Raw genomic sequence first — 12,965 nt, forward strand, 5'->3', positions numbered from 1 at the left:
ATTGTTTTTGGAAAGCACTCTTGGTCCCCTTCTGGGATGAAAATCCACTCCTATCCGCAGAAGCAGGCACAGGATTCTCAAGAAAGACAATACATAAGGCCTTAAATCAGGGGTAGCCAACCTCAGTCCTTGAGAGCTACTAACAGTTCACGTTTTCTAGACCACCTAGCTGGTGCACAGGTGTTTTCATTACTCACTAACACACATTTGAAAAGATCCACAGGTGGAGTTAATTATTACACTTGTGATTCTGTGAGGAGACCTGGAAAACATGCACTGCTGGTAGCTTTTGAGGACCATTGTTGACTACCCCTACCTTAAATCATAGATCTTACACATGTACACATATCTGTGCTGGTTAAGTGGCACTTTGAGGCCACTAACTACTTCCCTGTACACGTTGGGAAATGCTTTTTAATGTGGAAAGCACTACTAGAAGTCTTCTTGATCCCCTTCTGGGATGAGAAAATCCACTCCCAGCAGCAGGCATGGCCCTAAAGGATTCTTCTGGGGCAAGAACTGATGTGAATGAGTACAATATTGTTTTGTAAATGCTTCCACCCCTCCCCTTCTCCCTCATAAATTTACTTTGGAATCAAAAAAATTAAATAAAATTTACTATCAATCAACCCTTCCTGTTTCTGCCTTCAACTACATACATACTCCAACTCCCTCAGGCCTCTCTTGAATAATAAAAGCATTTGTTTCCTGATGTGCCATGTTGGACGTTGAACTGCCACGTGTTTGTGCTGCCCACTGCTGTTGCTTAGCTTAGTCAGCCAGCTAGCTTGGTGCAAATTTTGGGCCTAAACTGGATGAAAACAATATAGTGAGCTGTGAGGTGGTCAAAATTAACTGGAAATGAGTGGAATAAATGTTATTGAGGTTAATAATACTGTAGGAACAAAAACAGGCCAAATTTATGTGATTTTAGCAGTTTTTATGATTGTTTTTAGAAAAAAAATCCAGAACCAAATTCAAAACACCAAAACAAAACACGGAAGGGTGGTTTTGGCAAAACCAATCAGATACAAAACCATGGGAGATCCAGATCCAAAACCAAAACACGGGCGGCGGCACACATCTCTAGGTCAGACACAGTTTACACTGCACCATTGATCTGGGTTATTCTCAGGCCAGCCTCGTTCACACTGAGCCTGGGTCTGCCCTGTTAAACTTGTGTGGTCATAAAAAGAGGGAGGTTACAGCTCTACAACCACCAATCAGCTAATTTTAGGTATGATCCAGGTTGGATAACCCGGGTTACGCCACTGCACCATTGTCTAGGTCCATCCTGGGTCCGACACTGGTAGCTACCTGGGTTGGATTGCCGGGTCACTTGACCTGGATAATGTTTTAGGGACCCTTTTACACTGAGCTGCGACCTGGGTAGCTCCAGCAATAACCCGGGTTTTAGCTCTGGTGTAAAAGGGGTTTTATTCTGTTCCAAATAACAGCGGCACTCCCAAAGTCAGATTTCAACATTTGTATATCAAATGCTCTGCATACTCATACAAGGTACACAAGTTTCGGAGCCTAACTGACTTTTTTAAGGCAAGTAATACCGGACACAACTTGTTATTTTGACAGGATCTGAAACATCGACTGTACTTTGTGTAATTTGTATAAGCATGCAGAACATTTGATATAAAAACTTTGAAACCTGACTTTGGGCATGTCGCCGTTATTCGGAGCAATATATATATATATGTGTGTATATATATGTATATGTATATATATATATATATATATATATATATATATATAGCAGAGGGAGTTCTGCTCCCTGGATTTGAAGTGTTAGTGTTAGCGTGCTAAATAATTAGTGTTGGGTGGAGGTATTTGTGTGTTTTGCAATGTGGGCGTGGGTGTGACCGATGTCAGTTAGTGGCCATTGTAAGGCTAGCTGGTTTATGTTTATACCCCTTTTACACTGACCGAAAAATCCCAGGTTGATGCACGTTAACGCGTATCAACCCGGGATTTTAGTCGGTGTAAACGAATCAACCCGGGTCCAGTGACCCGGGAATCCAAACCGGCTGCCTTGCAGGGTTGAGCACGGGTCGTTCCTGTGTCACCCTGAAATGTAAACGGTGCGGCCAGGGTCATGATGACCGGGGTTGTGCCACATGCCACCTGATTGGTCGGCTTCAGAGGTGCTTAGCGCCGGCCCAAGCGGCACAGAGCAGCGCACCCCACCCGACCTCCCTGCCTCCAGACCGCTGTAGAGTAAGGTAAGTAGGTCACGGAGGGAGAGGGAGGGGAAGAAGCACTGCTCACCTGTGCTGGAGAGCTGGGTCAGTGCTGACCAAGGATCCAGTGTGAACGGTGCTGACCCGGGTGCGCCGCGGTGTAATAGGGGGGCTGTCCTGGGTCTGATCCGAGTTGGAAACGTGTTCCAAATCCCGGGTCAGACCCGGGACTTTGGTGTAAAAGGGGTATAAGTGAAAGACAGGGTCATATGAATTTTGCTGTTTGGAGCCATACAAGTAAGCTGTCTGTTTTGCCATCCTCATAAATTAAGAATTCTCCCTGACTCCCTGAAGACTCGAGGCCCTAGAGTCTAGGGGGCAAATTTACTAAAATTTGAGTTTGGTCGTTTTTTTTTTTTATATAAACTCTCTTTGCGTCACAGAAACTTGGGTGATTTAACCATTTTTAAACTCGCAAATTTACTAAGAAGTGAGTTTAGCTGAAAGTGAGTTTTCCAATGGTGAAGCGAGGCGAGATATCTTCCCCGAGTTGTGAGTTTAGATGAGGTTACTCACCCGAGATTGCAGTGTTTTCTCTCTGCCAAACTTTCCCAAACAAGCAGCCTGCACATATCAGTGAGTTATATGTAAGCTGCTTGTGTGTTGTACCTTGTGTATTGTACCTTGGGCCTGATTCAGACCCACTCGCGAGCGGCTGTCCGCTCGCAAGTGGGTCGATGGTCTGCACTGCGCATGCGCACGACGGAGGGAGCTCCGTCGTGCGCATGCGCGAGACGCGACGAGCGAAGGACTTTCCTTCGCTCGTTGTGTCTGATCAAAGGGGGCGTGCTGTCGATGTTGATTGACAGCACGCCCCCTTTGGTGGGCGTGCCGGGGGCGTGATGTCAGTGGGAGTGATTTTGGCTCTGATACAGCCAAAATCACCCGGGCCTTGCGGTTGAGAAACTCAACCGCAGGCTTCGGCTCGCAGTGGCGATGGTCGCGATGGTCAAGACCATCGCGACCATCAACCTGCACGCTCGTATATGCTGTGGGTGGTGACCCACAGCTATACGAGTGTCCAGGAGGACGCTCCATAATTATGGAGGTGGGCCCTGATTCAGAGCGAGCGCTCTGGTCAGAGCGTCCGGCTCTGAATCAGGGCCCTTGTGTGTTGTACCTTGTGTGTTGTACCTTGAGTATTGTACCTTGTGTGCTGCATCTTGTGTGTTGTACCTTGTGTGTTGTACCTTGAGTATTGTACCTTGTGTGTTGTACCTTGTGTGTTGTACCTTGTGTGTTGTACCTTGTGTGGTCTACCTTTAAAAACAAAAGTAAATGTTTAACTGGGAACTGTCAGGAGCTGGAGCCAATCAGTGGCCACTCTACAGTTAGCGGCCACTGATTGGCTGCCGGCTCCTGACAATTCACACTGATCAGTCAGGAGCTGGTTAGCGGTGTATGTGGTTACACACATACATCGCTAAAGTAAGTATCTAAATCAGGTTCTGTCTTTTTATTTTGCAAAGACCCCTGGATGCTACCGAAACCAGTGCGAGGATGGAGGGGAGTACAGGATCTTTATTCCAGGTACTCCAAACGGATTCTACGGGACAAGTGGACGTGACCAGCTGGCAGAGGTAAGTATGTGTGAGTGAGGTAGGTAGGTGTGTAATAAAGTTTTACTTTAGACAGTGTGTGTGTGTGTACTGTGTTTTTTTAACTATTTATTTTACAGTGGAGGTACGGGTGCTGGCCGCCTGCTGGCACTTGTAGTTCCACAAGTGTCAAAGGGCAGTCATGCTGGCACCTGTAGTTCCACTGTAAATTACAATAGTTTAGAACTATATACAACATTATTACCCCCATACCCATCGCTCCAAGCCTGGAGTTTCGGGAGAGGGGCTGACAGGCTAGAGGTGTTAATGCTTTGGCCATGGAGACCAGGTGACAGGGTCTCCTGGCTGTGGCATTACACCCCGGTCGGGTTTAGGTTTTAATATAGGGGGACCAGGTGCTAGTTCCTAAATTACTGTGGAACCCTACACGTTTTTTCCCCCATAATTTTAGGAACCAGGACTGGCTGAGCAGTTCAGGGCTGGTTATGTCTTTTTTGGGGGGCTCTATATCATTTAAAAAAAAAACTTTACATTAGGTGTACATGCAGAAACATACAGAGATCACACTGAACTGTGTGTGTTTCTGCCAAACTCGCAGTTCAGGAGGTGGTCTATTTGAAACTTTAATTTATCAATTCTTGGTAAATTCCCGAGTTGTACCTTTTTCATGAAAAGTACTTCTTAGTTTGGCCGACGGTGAGTTTATTCGAGTTTGCAATCTCCCCCGAGTTTTGCAAGTGAAAAGAGAGAACTCTCTTCCAAACTCACTCGAGTTTGTCTTTAGTAAATTTGTAAGATGAAAACATGCCTAAACTCACCCGAGATTGCAATCACCACCAAACTCGAAACTTAGTAAATTTACCCCAGGGGGTAAATTTACTAAAGTGAGAGTTTGTAGAAGTGAGTTTTAGAAGAGATGTTGCCAATAGCAGCCAATGAGATTCTAGCTATTATCTTGTAGAATGTGCTAGTTAAATGTTAAGTAGAATCTTATTGGTTGCTATGAGCAGCATCTCTTCTAAAACTCACTTCTAAAAACTCTCACTTTAGTAAATGTATCCCTAGCAATCCCCCTGATTGTACCTTACCCGCATTATTAAGCTGTTATATCTAAAAAAGAAAACAGAGATATATACATTCAAATGGAATAATTGGTATAATTTCCCTGCATTGGGTATAAGGCACAAAGATCCCTATGGCTATATGCATTTTGTGAAAAGTATAAATGTGTTTTCATCAACAAGTAGTTCTTACTAACTGCTTTGGGGCTCATTTACAATTGGATGTAAATCAATTTTATGGCAGGACACTCAGACAGATCAATATACATCCAATTTACCGCCGCGCTCATATTTGTTTCTTTCGCAATCTCCCTGAAATGCTTTTTCAAAAGTAGTCAATTATGATTTTATATATATATATACTGTATATATATATATATATATATATATATATATATATATATATAAATAAATATATATATATTGTTGCAATTACAAGTTAGGGGGTATTTAGTTTGGAAGACAGTAACACATTGTCATGGAGCAGCCAATTAACACCACACCAGTCCAGTGCTTTTTTATCTGCAGTTAGTTTTATTAGCAGCACAAAATAAACAAAACCTAAAAATAAATCCTGGTCTCTCTACTAACAAAACACAGTTTTCCCTCTCTAAGGGTTGAAGGACCTAATGTCCAAGTCACAAAATCACAAAGTAAACAGAGCATTTACAATCACCAGCAATTGTGTCTCTCCACAGGCCTGTCAGCCTGTTCCCCAGGTAGTGAGAGAAAAACTACAGAAGCAAGCTGGCACGTCTTTTATTTTCCTTTCACAGGTGACACATAAATAATATATTATGCCTGCACCCATCAGTTAAAACACACTGGGTACGGTAAAAGCCTTGCAGAAGTTATGGTAAAGCTTTGCATTATTATATGTAATTAAGCTTAATAGAAATGTACATTGTGAATAAACCTCTTCTATCACAGTACAATTTGGCAACACTTGATCACTATTACCACAGAGATGTACGCCTATCATTTGGGAGTTATCTCTTGAACCTTCCTTTTTTTGTCTGATTAATCCAGAACTCAGTTGATTAACTGATATAATAGAATTATTTTAAGACAATTAGTTGGTTTATTTCATGGTAATTAACAAGAAGGTCTGTTATGTTTGTGGAAAGCAAATATCTCCTGGATCACGTAGACCTTTTCTCCAGCTGATTTGGAGGATTCTCTAGTGACGCCATAACAAGAACTGTGACTAACAATACAGAACTTTGCTTACAGGTCTTTCATCTATTGCAGAGTATTATTATGGTAATCTAATGTCTTATCATTTCCTTTTATCCTATATACAGAGAAATCCTGGAGGGGGTGAGTATACGGGAAAGTTGCCGGCACTGCTGAGTACCCTCACAAAAGAGCACTGGTTGTGTGACTGCAAATTCCATTATCCCCTACCTGTCCAGTGTATGGAGAATGTGGGGGTTATAGTTCTGCAGCTGGAGACTGACAGAATACAGAGAGTTTATGAAAAATATGTACAGACTAAAACCCCAATTTTATTTATTTATTGTCAGATTTGTATTTGTTTGTGAGCCCCGAGTCTGAAGAAAGTCTGTATGGATGTCTTGAGGTGTGTATAGGAAGCTGGCAGGTCTAAGGAGACCTCCTGACATGAGATAGAGAATACCTCCCTGACTGGGAACCAAACCTGGGTATTGGCGGAGAGATGCCGGATCGTACCCACTAGACCACCAGTGACTTCAGTGTTGGAGGCAGGTTGGTATGTGTTGCAGGGAAGAGTGGAACAGTACTTTAACCGGAATCAGTATAAAATACCGCCGGACAATTCCCGGCAGCGCCTGGCCAACAGATGAGCAGAGCCCGGCAGCGGAAGCCCGACAGCGCTGGAAATCCCGATCATCACTAAGGTAAATATATACTAACCTAACCCCCTAACCCTTACCCTCCTTAGGGGTGCCTAACCCTAACCTCCCCCCCAAGTGCCTAACCCTAATCCCCCTCTAAGTGCCTAACCTTAACCCCCCCTTCCCCGCTGCCTAACCCTAAGTCCCCCCGGGGGTGCCTAACCCTAACCCTCACTCCCCCTAGTCTAACCCTCCCGGGGAGGTGCCTAACCCTAAGTCCCCCCGGGTGCCCTAAACCAAACCCTCCCCCCCCCCGCTGCTGTCCGCTTGTGGCGCCCGGCATCCCTTCGATTGGGATGCCAGGCGCCGGTCTCCCGGTGTTGGGGAAATGTCAGGCATCTACATCTAGATGCCCGGCATTTCACCCTCGCCGGGATATGACAGTCGGGAGGCCGGCAGCCGGTTTCCCGATTGTATACCCTTTAACCAGGCTGGTACTGGATTGTTACTGAAGATATTATATAATGACACTCTTCTTACTTGAGACTGTAACCGGAGATGCTGGAGTGGTAGATCTTGGCAACGGATTAGCCAGGCTGGAACTGGGTTGTCGCTATAGTCCTGGATCCAGGAGCACTCAGATGGTAGCAGGACCGGAGGCTGACCAACACCAGAATGGCACTTGCAGAGATCCGTGCAGCAATTTGGAACAAAACTGCACAAACAAGAGTGCAATAGGAGCACAGTATAGCTCACTCAGCAAGGACTGAGGATAGACATTGCACTGGCAATTAGGTAGAGTCAGCAGCTGGGATTTATACCCCTGGGTTCCCCAGGATAGGCTGAACTGAGTCATGGTACAGTAAGGCTCAAGCTGTCATTCGATTGGACGCTGCAGTCAGCTGATTGGGACTTGTCAGCACAGAACTTTAGCAGAGGCTTTGATGTTGTCTGAGGCCTAGCAGGCCAGGAAATACTGCAGCCTGTATGACCAGGATGTGACAGAGAACGCTGGCAGAATAGGTAAGTGACTCGGCGGAAAGGCAAACATACCCGGGTTGTGACAGTTATCTACTTATCTATAAGTAGTAGATAGATAAGTAGTATAACTGGTTAAGGGTATGGGATGCTGGCGCACAGGAACTCGGCAGTCAGAATCCCGATGCCGGCATCTCCACAGGGTTATGATACCTACACCTGATGATCGGTACCTAACCCTCCCCCTCTCCCTACCCCTAACCCTCCCCGCAGCCCAAACCTAACTTCCCCCTAGTGCCTAATCCTAACTTACCTTCGGGATGCCGGCGGTCGAGATGCTGGCACCAGGATTCTGACAGGTTTTGGGATTCCGCTGCTGGCATTCTGGGCGCCAGAATCCCAGCGGTCGCTATTATGACCACATCCCGTATAACTTATCCATTCAACATTACCTAGACAAATGTATTATTTCAGAAGAAGCCTTATTATTGTGTACTGAAAAGCAGGTTTATATGTTGTTTAATGGGTTTAGGAATAGGGTATTCTGAGTGACATTTAGTCAGAGTATTGTGTTAGAGTACTGAATGTTTGCAGCAGGTACTGTAGATACATACTCTATTTAATTACCTTGGGATTGTCTGTAGTGAATTCTATGGTTTGTTGTATTACACGGTGCATTTGGGATCATTTTGTATTTACTTTATATCCCACTAGTATTTGGTTACACTTCTTATTTGAATGATATGATGTATACGACCTTAGTACGTCATGGCTACTTAGGAATGCTTGGAGAGAGGTAAAATTGTGAGAGATAAAGTATCAACCAATCAGCTTCCAACTGTCACATTTTAAAAGCTGTGTTTTAAAAATGACAGTTGAAAGCTGATTGGTTGGTACTTTATCTCTCACAATTTTCTCTCTCTCCAAGCATTCATAAATTAATAGCTTCCTTTAGACTATCTAAAGTTTGTTGTTATGTGATTTCCACCCAGTCCTCTGGGATTACAGCTGGATGTGTTTTATATTGGTCAGCAAATTGCTGATTAAACTGAACAAAAATGTATTTCCAGTAAACAGAGGCTATGATGCTGGCAGCAGGTTGGATGACCAGGTCTGGGTAATATGTACGATAGTCTTTGTAAGGGTGCTAATTCTCATCTGTGTCTGATTTTAGAAGACAAATGTGTGATACAACAGCAGTAGAACACATGCCAGTGCTCAATGTCTAATCTCTTACCCATCTCTGAGGTCTGTGGACAGATGCGGAATGCTCCTTGTGATCACCTCCTGCATTCTGACAGGGGACCTTACAGAAAGGACACTGATGTCCACATAATGTATGTCACATAAATTTGGAATACATTTTTATGTATTAGATTCTCCAGGACAGTTCTCTAACAATTAATTCTGCTGCTAAATGTTGTATTATCAGGCCTGTATATAATATCTCATCCATAATGTCCTTCCCGAGATGCCTCAGAATATACTCAGTCACTGTAGTGTCACTTACAGGCATTGCTCATAGAGTTGCTTGGCTCTGTTCTGACAGTCCTCTTTCTCCTTGGCTCTGTTCTGACACTCCTCTTTCTCCTTGGCTCTGTTCTGACACTCCTCTTTCTTCCGATATTTTCTCTCAAATATAGCAAAATGTAGAGATTTTGACTGTCTGCGTATTTTCTGGATAAATGTATTGTGCATCTTCTGGAATTTCTCAGCTGCTCTTCCAAAGATGTGAAGTTTAATATCCAGCTCAAACTGAGAGGAGAAACGCGGCTTGTTAAGGTTTCCTTCCTCTAGTTTAGTATTGATCATGTGCAGTAATTCCTGGCAGTAAGTGTCATTATAGTCATCAGGGGATGTTACTTTCTCTGTGACGTATCTATCACACATATCTAACAGGGATGCAGCAAGATCTCTGATGTTATATACATTATAGTATCCGGTAAAAGGTATTACAAGGTAAACCGGAAACCAAAGTAAATCTATGTAGCTTAGCTTCATCGTAAATTCATTTTGTCCATAACCATCTAAATTCATCACTTTAGAAAGTTCTTCATTTATCCCAGCTCCCTTTACACTCATTTCCTTTCTCAGCAGATGGAGCATGGCTTGGCCAATGTTACGTCTCTGTAATTCCTTCATCTGCCACATTTCCTCAAATTCCACCTCTATTTCCCTCATTTTACAGTTTCTCTCTCTTATTTTTTCTTCACTCAGCTCCAGTGATTTGTGAATCTGCAGCTTGTTCTTCTGAATAGCAGCTTTACTGACCCTGCTGATCGCGTTACACTCTTGTTCTTTTCTTAGGGACCTTACATTCATAATAAAATCTTCTCTGTATCGCTCTATAAGATGAACATGGTCAAATTTTATCTCAAAGTATTTTTCAAGTTTTTTCAAAAAAACTTTTTCTTCGTCATGTAGCAGCTGTTGGAGAACATCCTTATACTGAGCGCAGGTTTCTGTATCCAGTCTATCAGCAGACTGATTCCTAATACTGGTCTCTGTGCTGATCACCCAGCTGTGGACGGCTTTGGTGATTTCCCATTCCCACTGAGAGTATTGTGCAGCCAGTTTGTTATAGGCTTCAGCTACCAGACTGTTCCTAAAGCTGAAGATAAACTTCTCATGTTTAACTGCATTCCACAAACTTTCTATCCATATAATAAACTCAGGAATGTGACTTTGCTTGTACTCAGACTTATGTGATTTTAAGAATTTAACTAAATACTTTTTAAGCTCATGAATATTTTCACTGTAACCAAAATTTACTGGAGCCATTGGTGGGACCCCCTGCCACAGCCCGGGAATGTACCAGTTGTGTCTCTCTGGGTCATAGTCCATCACATCACTGAAAGCTGCAATTCCACCTTTCTTCTCCATTTCAGCAGCATGTTTTGTCATTTCATTTAATTGTTCCAGAAGTTTCTTCCTGTCTCTCATGTTCTTCTGATCAGCACATACATCACTCACGTTCTGATGTACAAACTGGCAGTTGGGTTTCTTCCCAATTTCTTTCATCCTAAGAAATGCATGGACAACGATCTGTAATATATCTTTCATTTCTGATGTATTTTCCATGGACATATTGACGATGGTGATATCACTTAACCCAACCACCAGTGTCGCCAGCTCATTGTCATGTTCATAACTGTCCTCCAGAGAAGCCAACTCAGGAGCTTTCAGCCCTTCAGTGTCAATCACCAGAATGAAGTCACAGCCCAACTCCTCCTGGAAGTTCTCTTTCACCTTAATGAGGGTCATGAAGGCTCCTCGTGTGCATCGCCCACTGGCCACAGGGAACTGTAACCCAAACATGGTGTTCAGAAGGGTGGATTTCCCCGTACTCTGTACTCCCAGCACAGTTATTACTCTCATTCTACAGTGTCCTCCCGTCTTGGTATCCAGCTCTGTCAGGACATCAGTTATCCACTGCAGGGGGATGTTAGAGGCATCTCCATCAATCAGCTCCAATGGGAACCCATCCAGCAGAAGATCAGCAGCAATTCCTGGGAGTTTTGTAAATAGTTTTTGGGTTTCAGCAATTAATTTCTCATTAACCATCGCACATTCAGCCTCATAAACCTGCCCCAGCTCACGTAGGAAATGCTCAATTCCTAATGAGCTGTCAGAGATTTTCTGGTCCAGTTGCTTCAGTTCTTCTGGATTATATGATGTATTGTTACATTTCTTCTTGTACTCAGACTGCAGTGTAGAAATATTATTTCTGGCAATTGAATCCAGCTCAGATTTCATCCACTTAAAAAAATAATGTTTTTCTACTAGAGACAAATGTGTAATTGCATTAATAAACAATGAGATGCCTCCGGAAATGCCGTGTTCATGTTGTTTCCTGTGCAGGGAATTACTTTGCTGTATGAGGTCACTTCTATATTCCTGTGCATCCTTCCCGCCTTGTTTTGTCATTCTGCAAAGTTCTTTGTCTATTTTTGACAATTGTTTCCACAGGTCTCCCTGTAATTTCAGAGTTTGGTTCTTATACTCTGCCACATCGTGTATTACAGAGGTGATGTTCCTGGCATAGACATTTGCACGCTGACATGCAGCCATGTTCTCATCTACACAGATATAATCTCCTTGTATCTCATCTTTAATACCAACCAAACTTCTTTTCTTACAATTATTTAAAAGACTCTGAATGGTGTTTTGTATCTTTCTCACAAATGCTGCATCATTATCTGTGCTGTTCTTTTGTATAATGTTTGTTTTCTTCATATTTAGGTGTGACATTAGATTGTTTATGTGCTTCACAGTCTCTGTATTTACTGGTTTCCCAGGACTTGGAGTAAGAATGAGATAATACTCGGCGTCTGTATTACTGCAGGTGGATAACAGTCTGTACTCTGTATCATTAATACTCTCAATAAATACAAACACAGCGGATGAGACTCGTGTGAGAAACGTGAACTGTTCCCAGCTGGTCGCCAGGTCACCACGTAGGTTGGTCACTGTGATGGGCTCTGGGAAGACATCAGACTGACCACAAGGAAAATACCAGGAAATTTCCACAAGTGCATCAGATATTTTCCTCTCAGTATTTCCCCCCTCCATGTTCTCATGTATGAAGAAGTTGTGGTGCTGCTGAGGGGGATTAAGAACATGATTCAGGATTTTAGATTTGGATAATTTGTTTTTCCCCAATTTTACAAAGGAGAAGATCGGCATGGGAATATTCACAACATTTTCTTCTCTGAACCCTTTACTGTCAGCTAATGACTGAGGTCTCCATCTCTTCACAATGTCCCTCATTGCCCACAGCATGAAGGTGCATTCTGGGCCATCACCAGCAGGGAGCAGCAGAGGGACAGCAAACTGGCACATGGACATTTTTGATACAATCTCTTGCTGTAGAAAACTGTCTGAGCAATGCAGGACAGCGCACACCACGTCCATGGGGTGGATATATGGAGATGAATCATCCTCTGTTTCACATGTTGGCAAACCAATCTCATCTTCACTTTCCTTCAACTTCCTCTCTTCTCCAATTTCCTCTGGAAGTATTTCTAGATGAGTGTTTAGTGCAGTTCTGTTCAGGGCCATGAGCTTCCTTATAAAGTGCCAGGGAATATCCGTTATGTTCTGAGGCTGAGACTCATCCAGGTTATCTGACCCAATCTCTAGAACATCCCTCAGGGACAGCTTTGGGTCATTTGGGTGATGTAAATTTACATTCTCCAGAAATCTATGAAAAGTCTGTAATTTGTCTGTGAAGAGATGATAAAGCCATGTTACAGTACATTACCATTGTCATTACACTTTATATATGTATATAACTAA

At 43.3% G+C, this 12,965-nt stretch overlaps 1 pseudogene; it reads right to left on the reverse strand.

Moving 5' to 3' along the window:
• Positions 1 to 9,039: 9,039 nt before the first annotated feature.
• The window catches only part of LOC148442035 (up-regulator of cell proliferation-like), a 100,966-nt pseudogene continuing 97,040 nt past the window's right edge, over positions 9,040 to 12,965 (reverse strand).

Source organism: Taudactylus pleione, unplaced genomic scaffold (assembly GCF_031769625.1).
Source record: "Taudactylus pleione unplaced genomic scaffold, aTauple2 ptg001650l, whole genome shotgun sequence".
Taxonomy (NCBI): domain Eukaryota; kingdom Metazoa; phylum Chordata; class Amphibia; order Anura; family Myobatrachidae; genus Taudactylus; species Taudactylus pleione.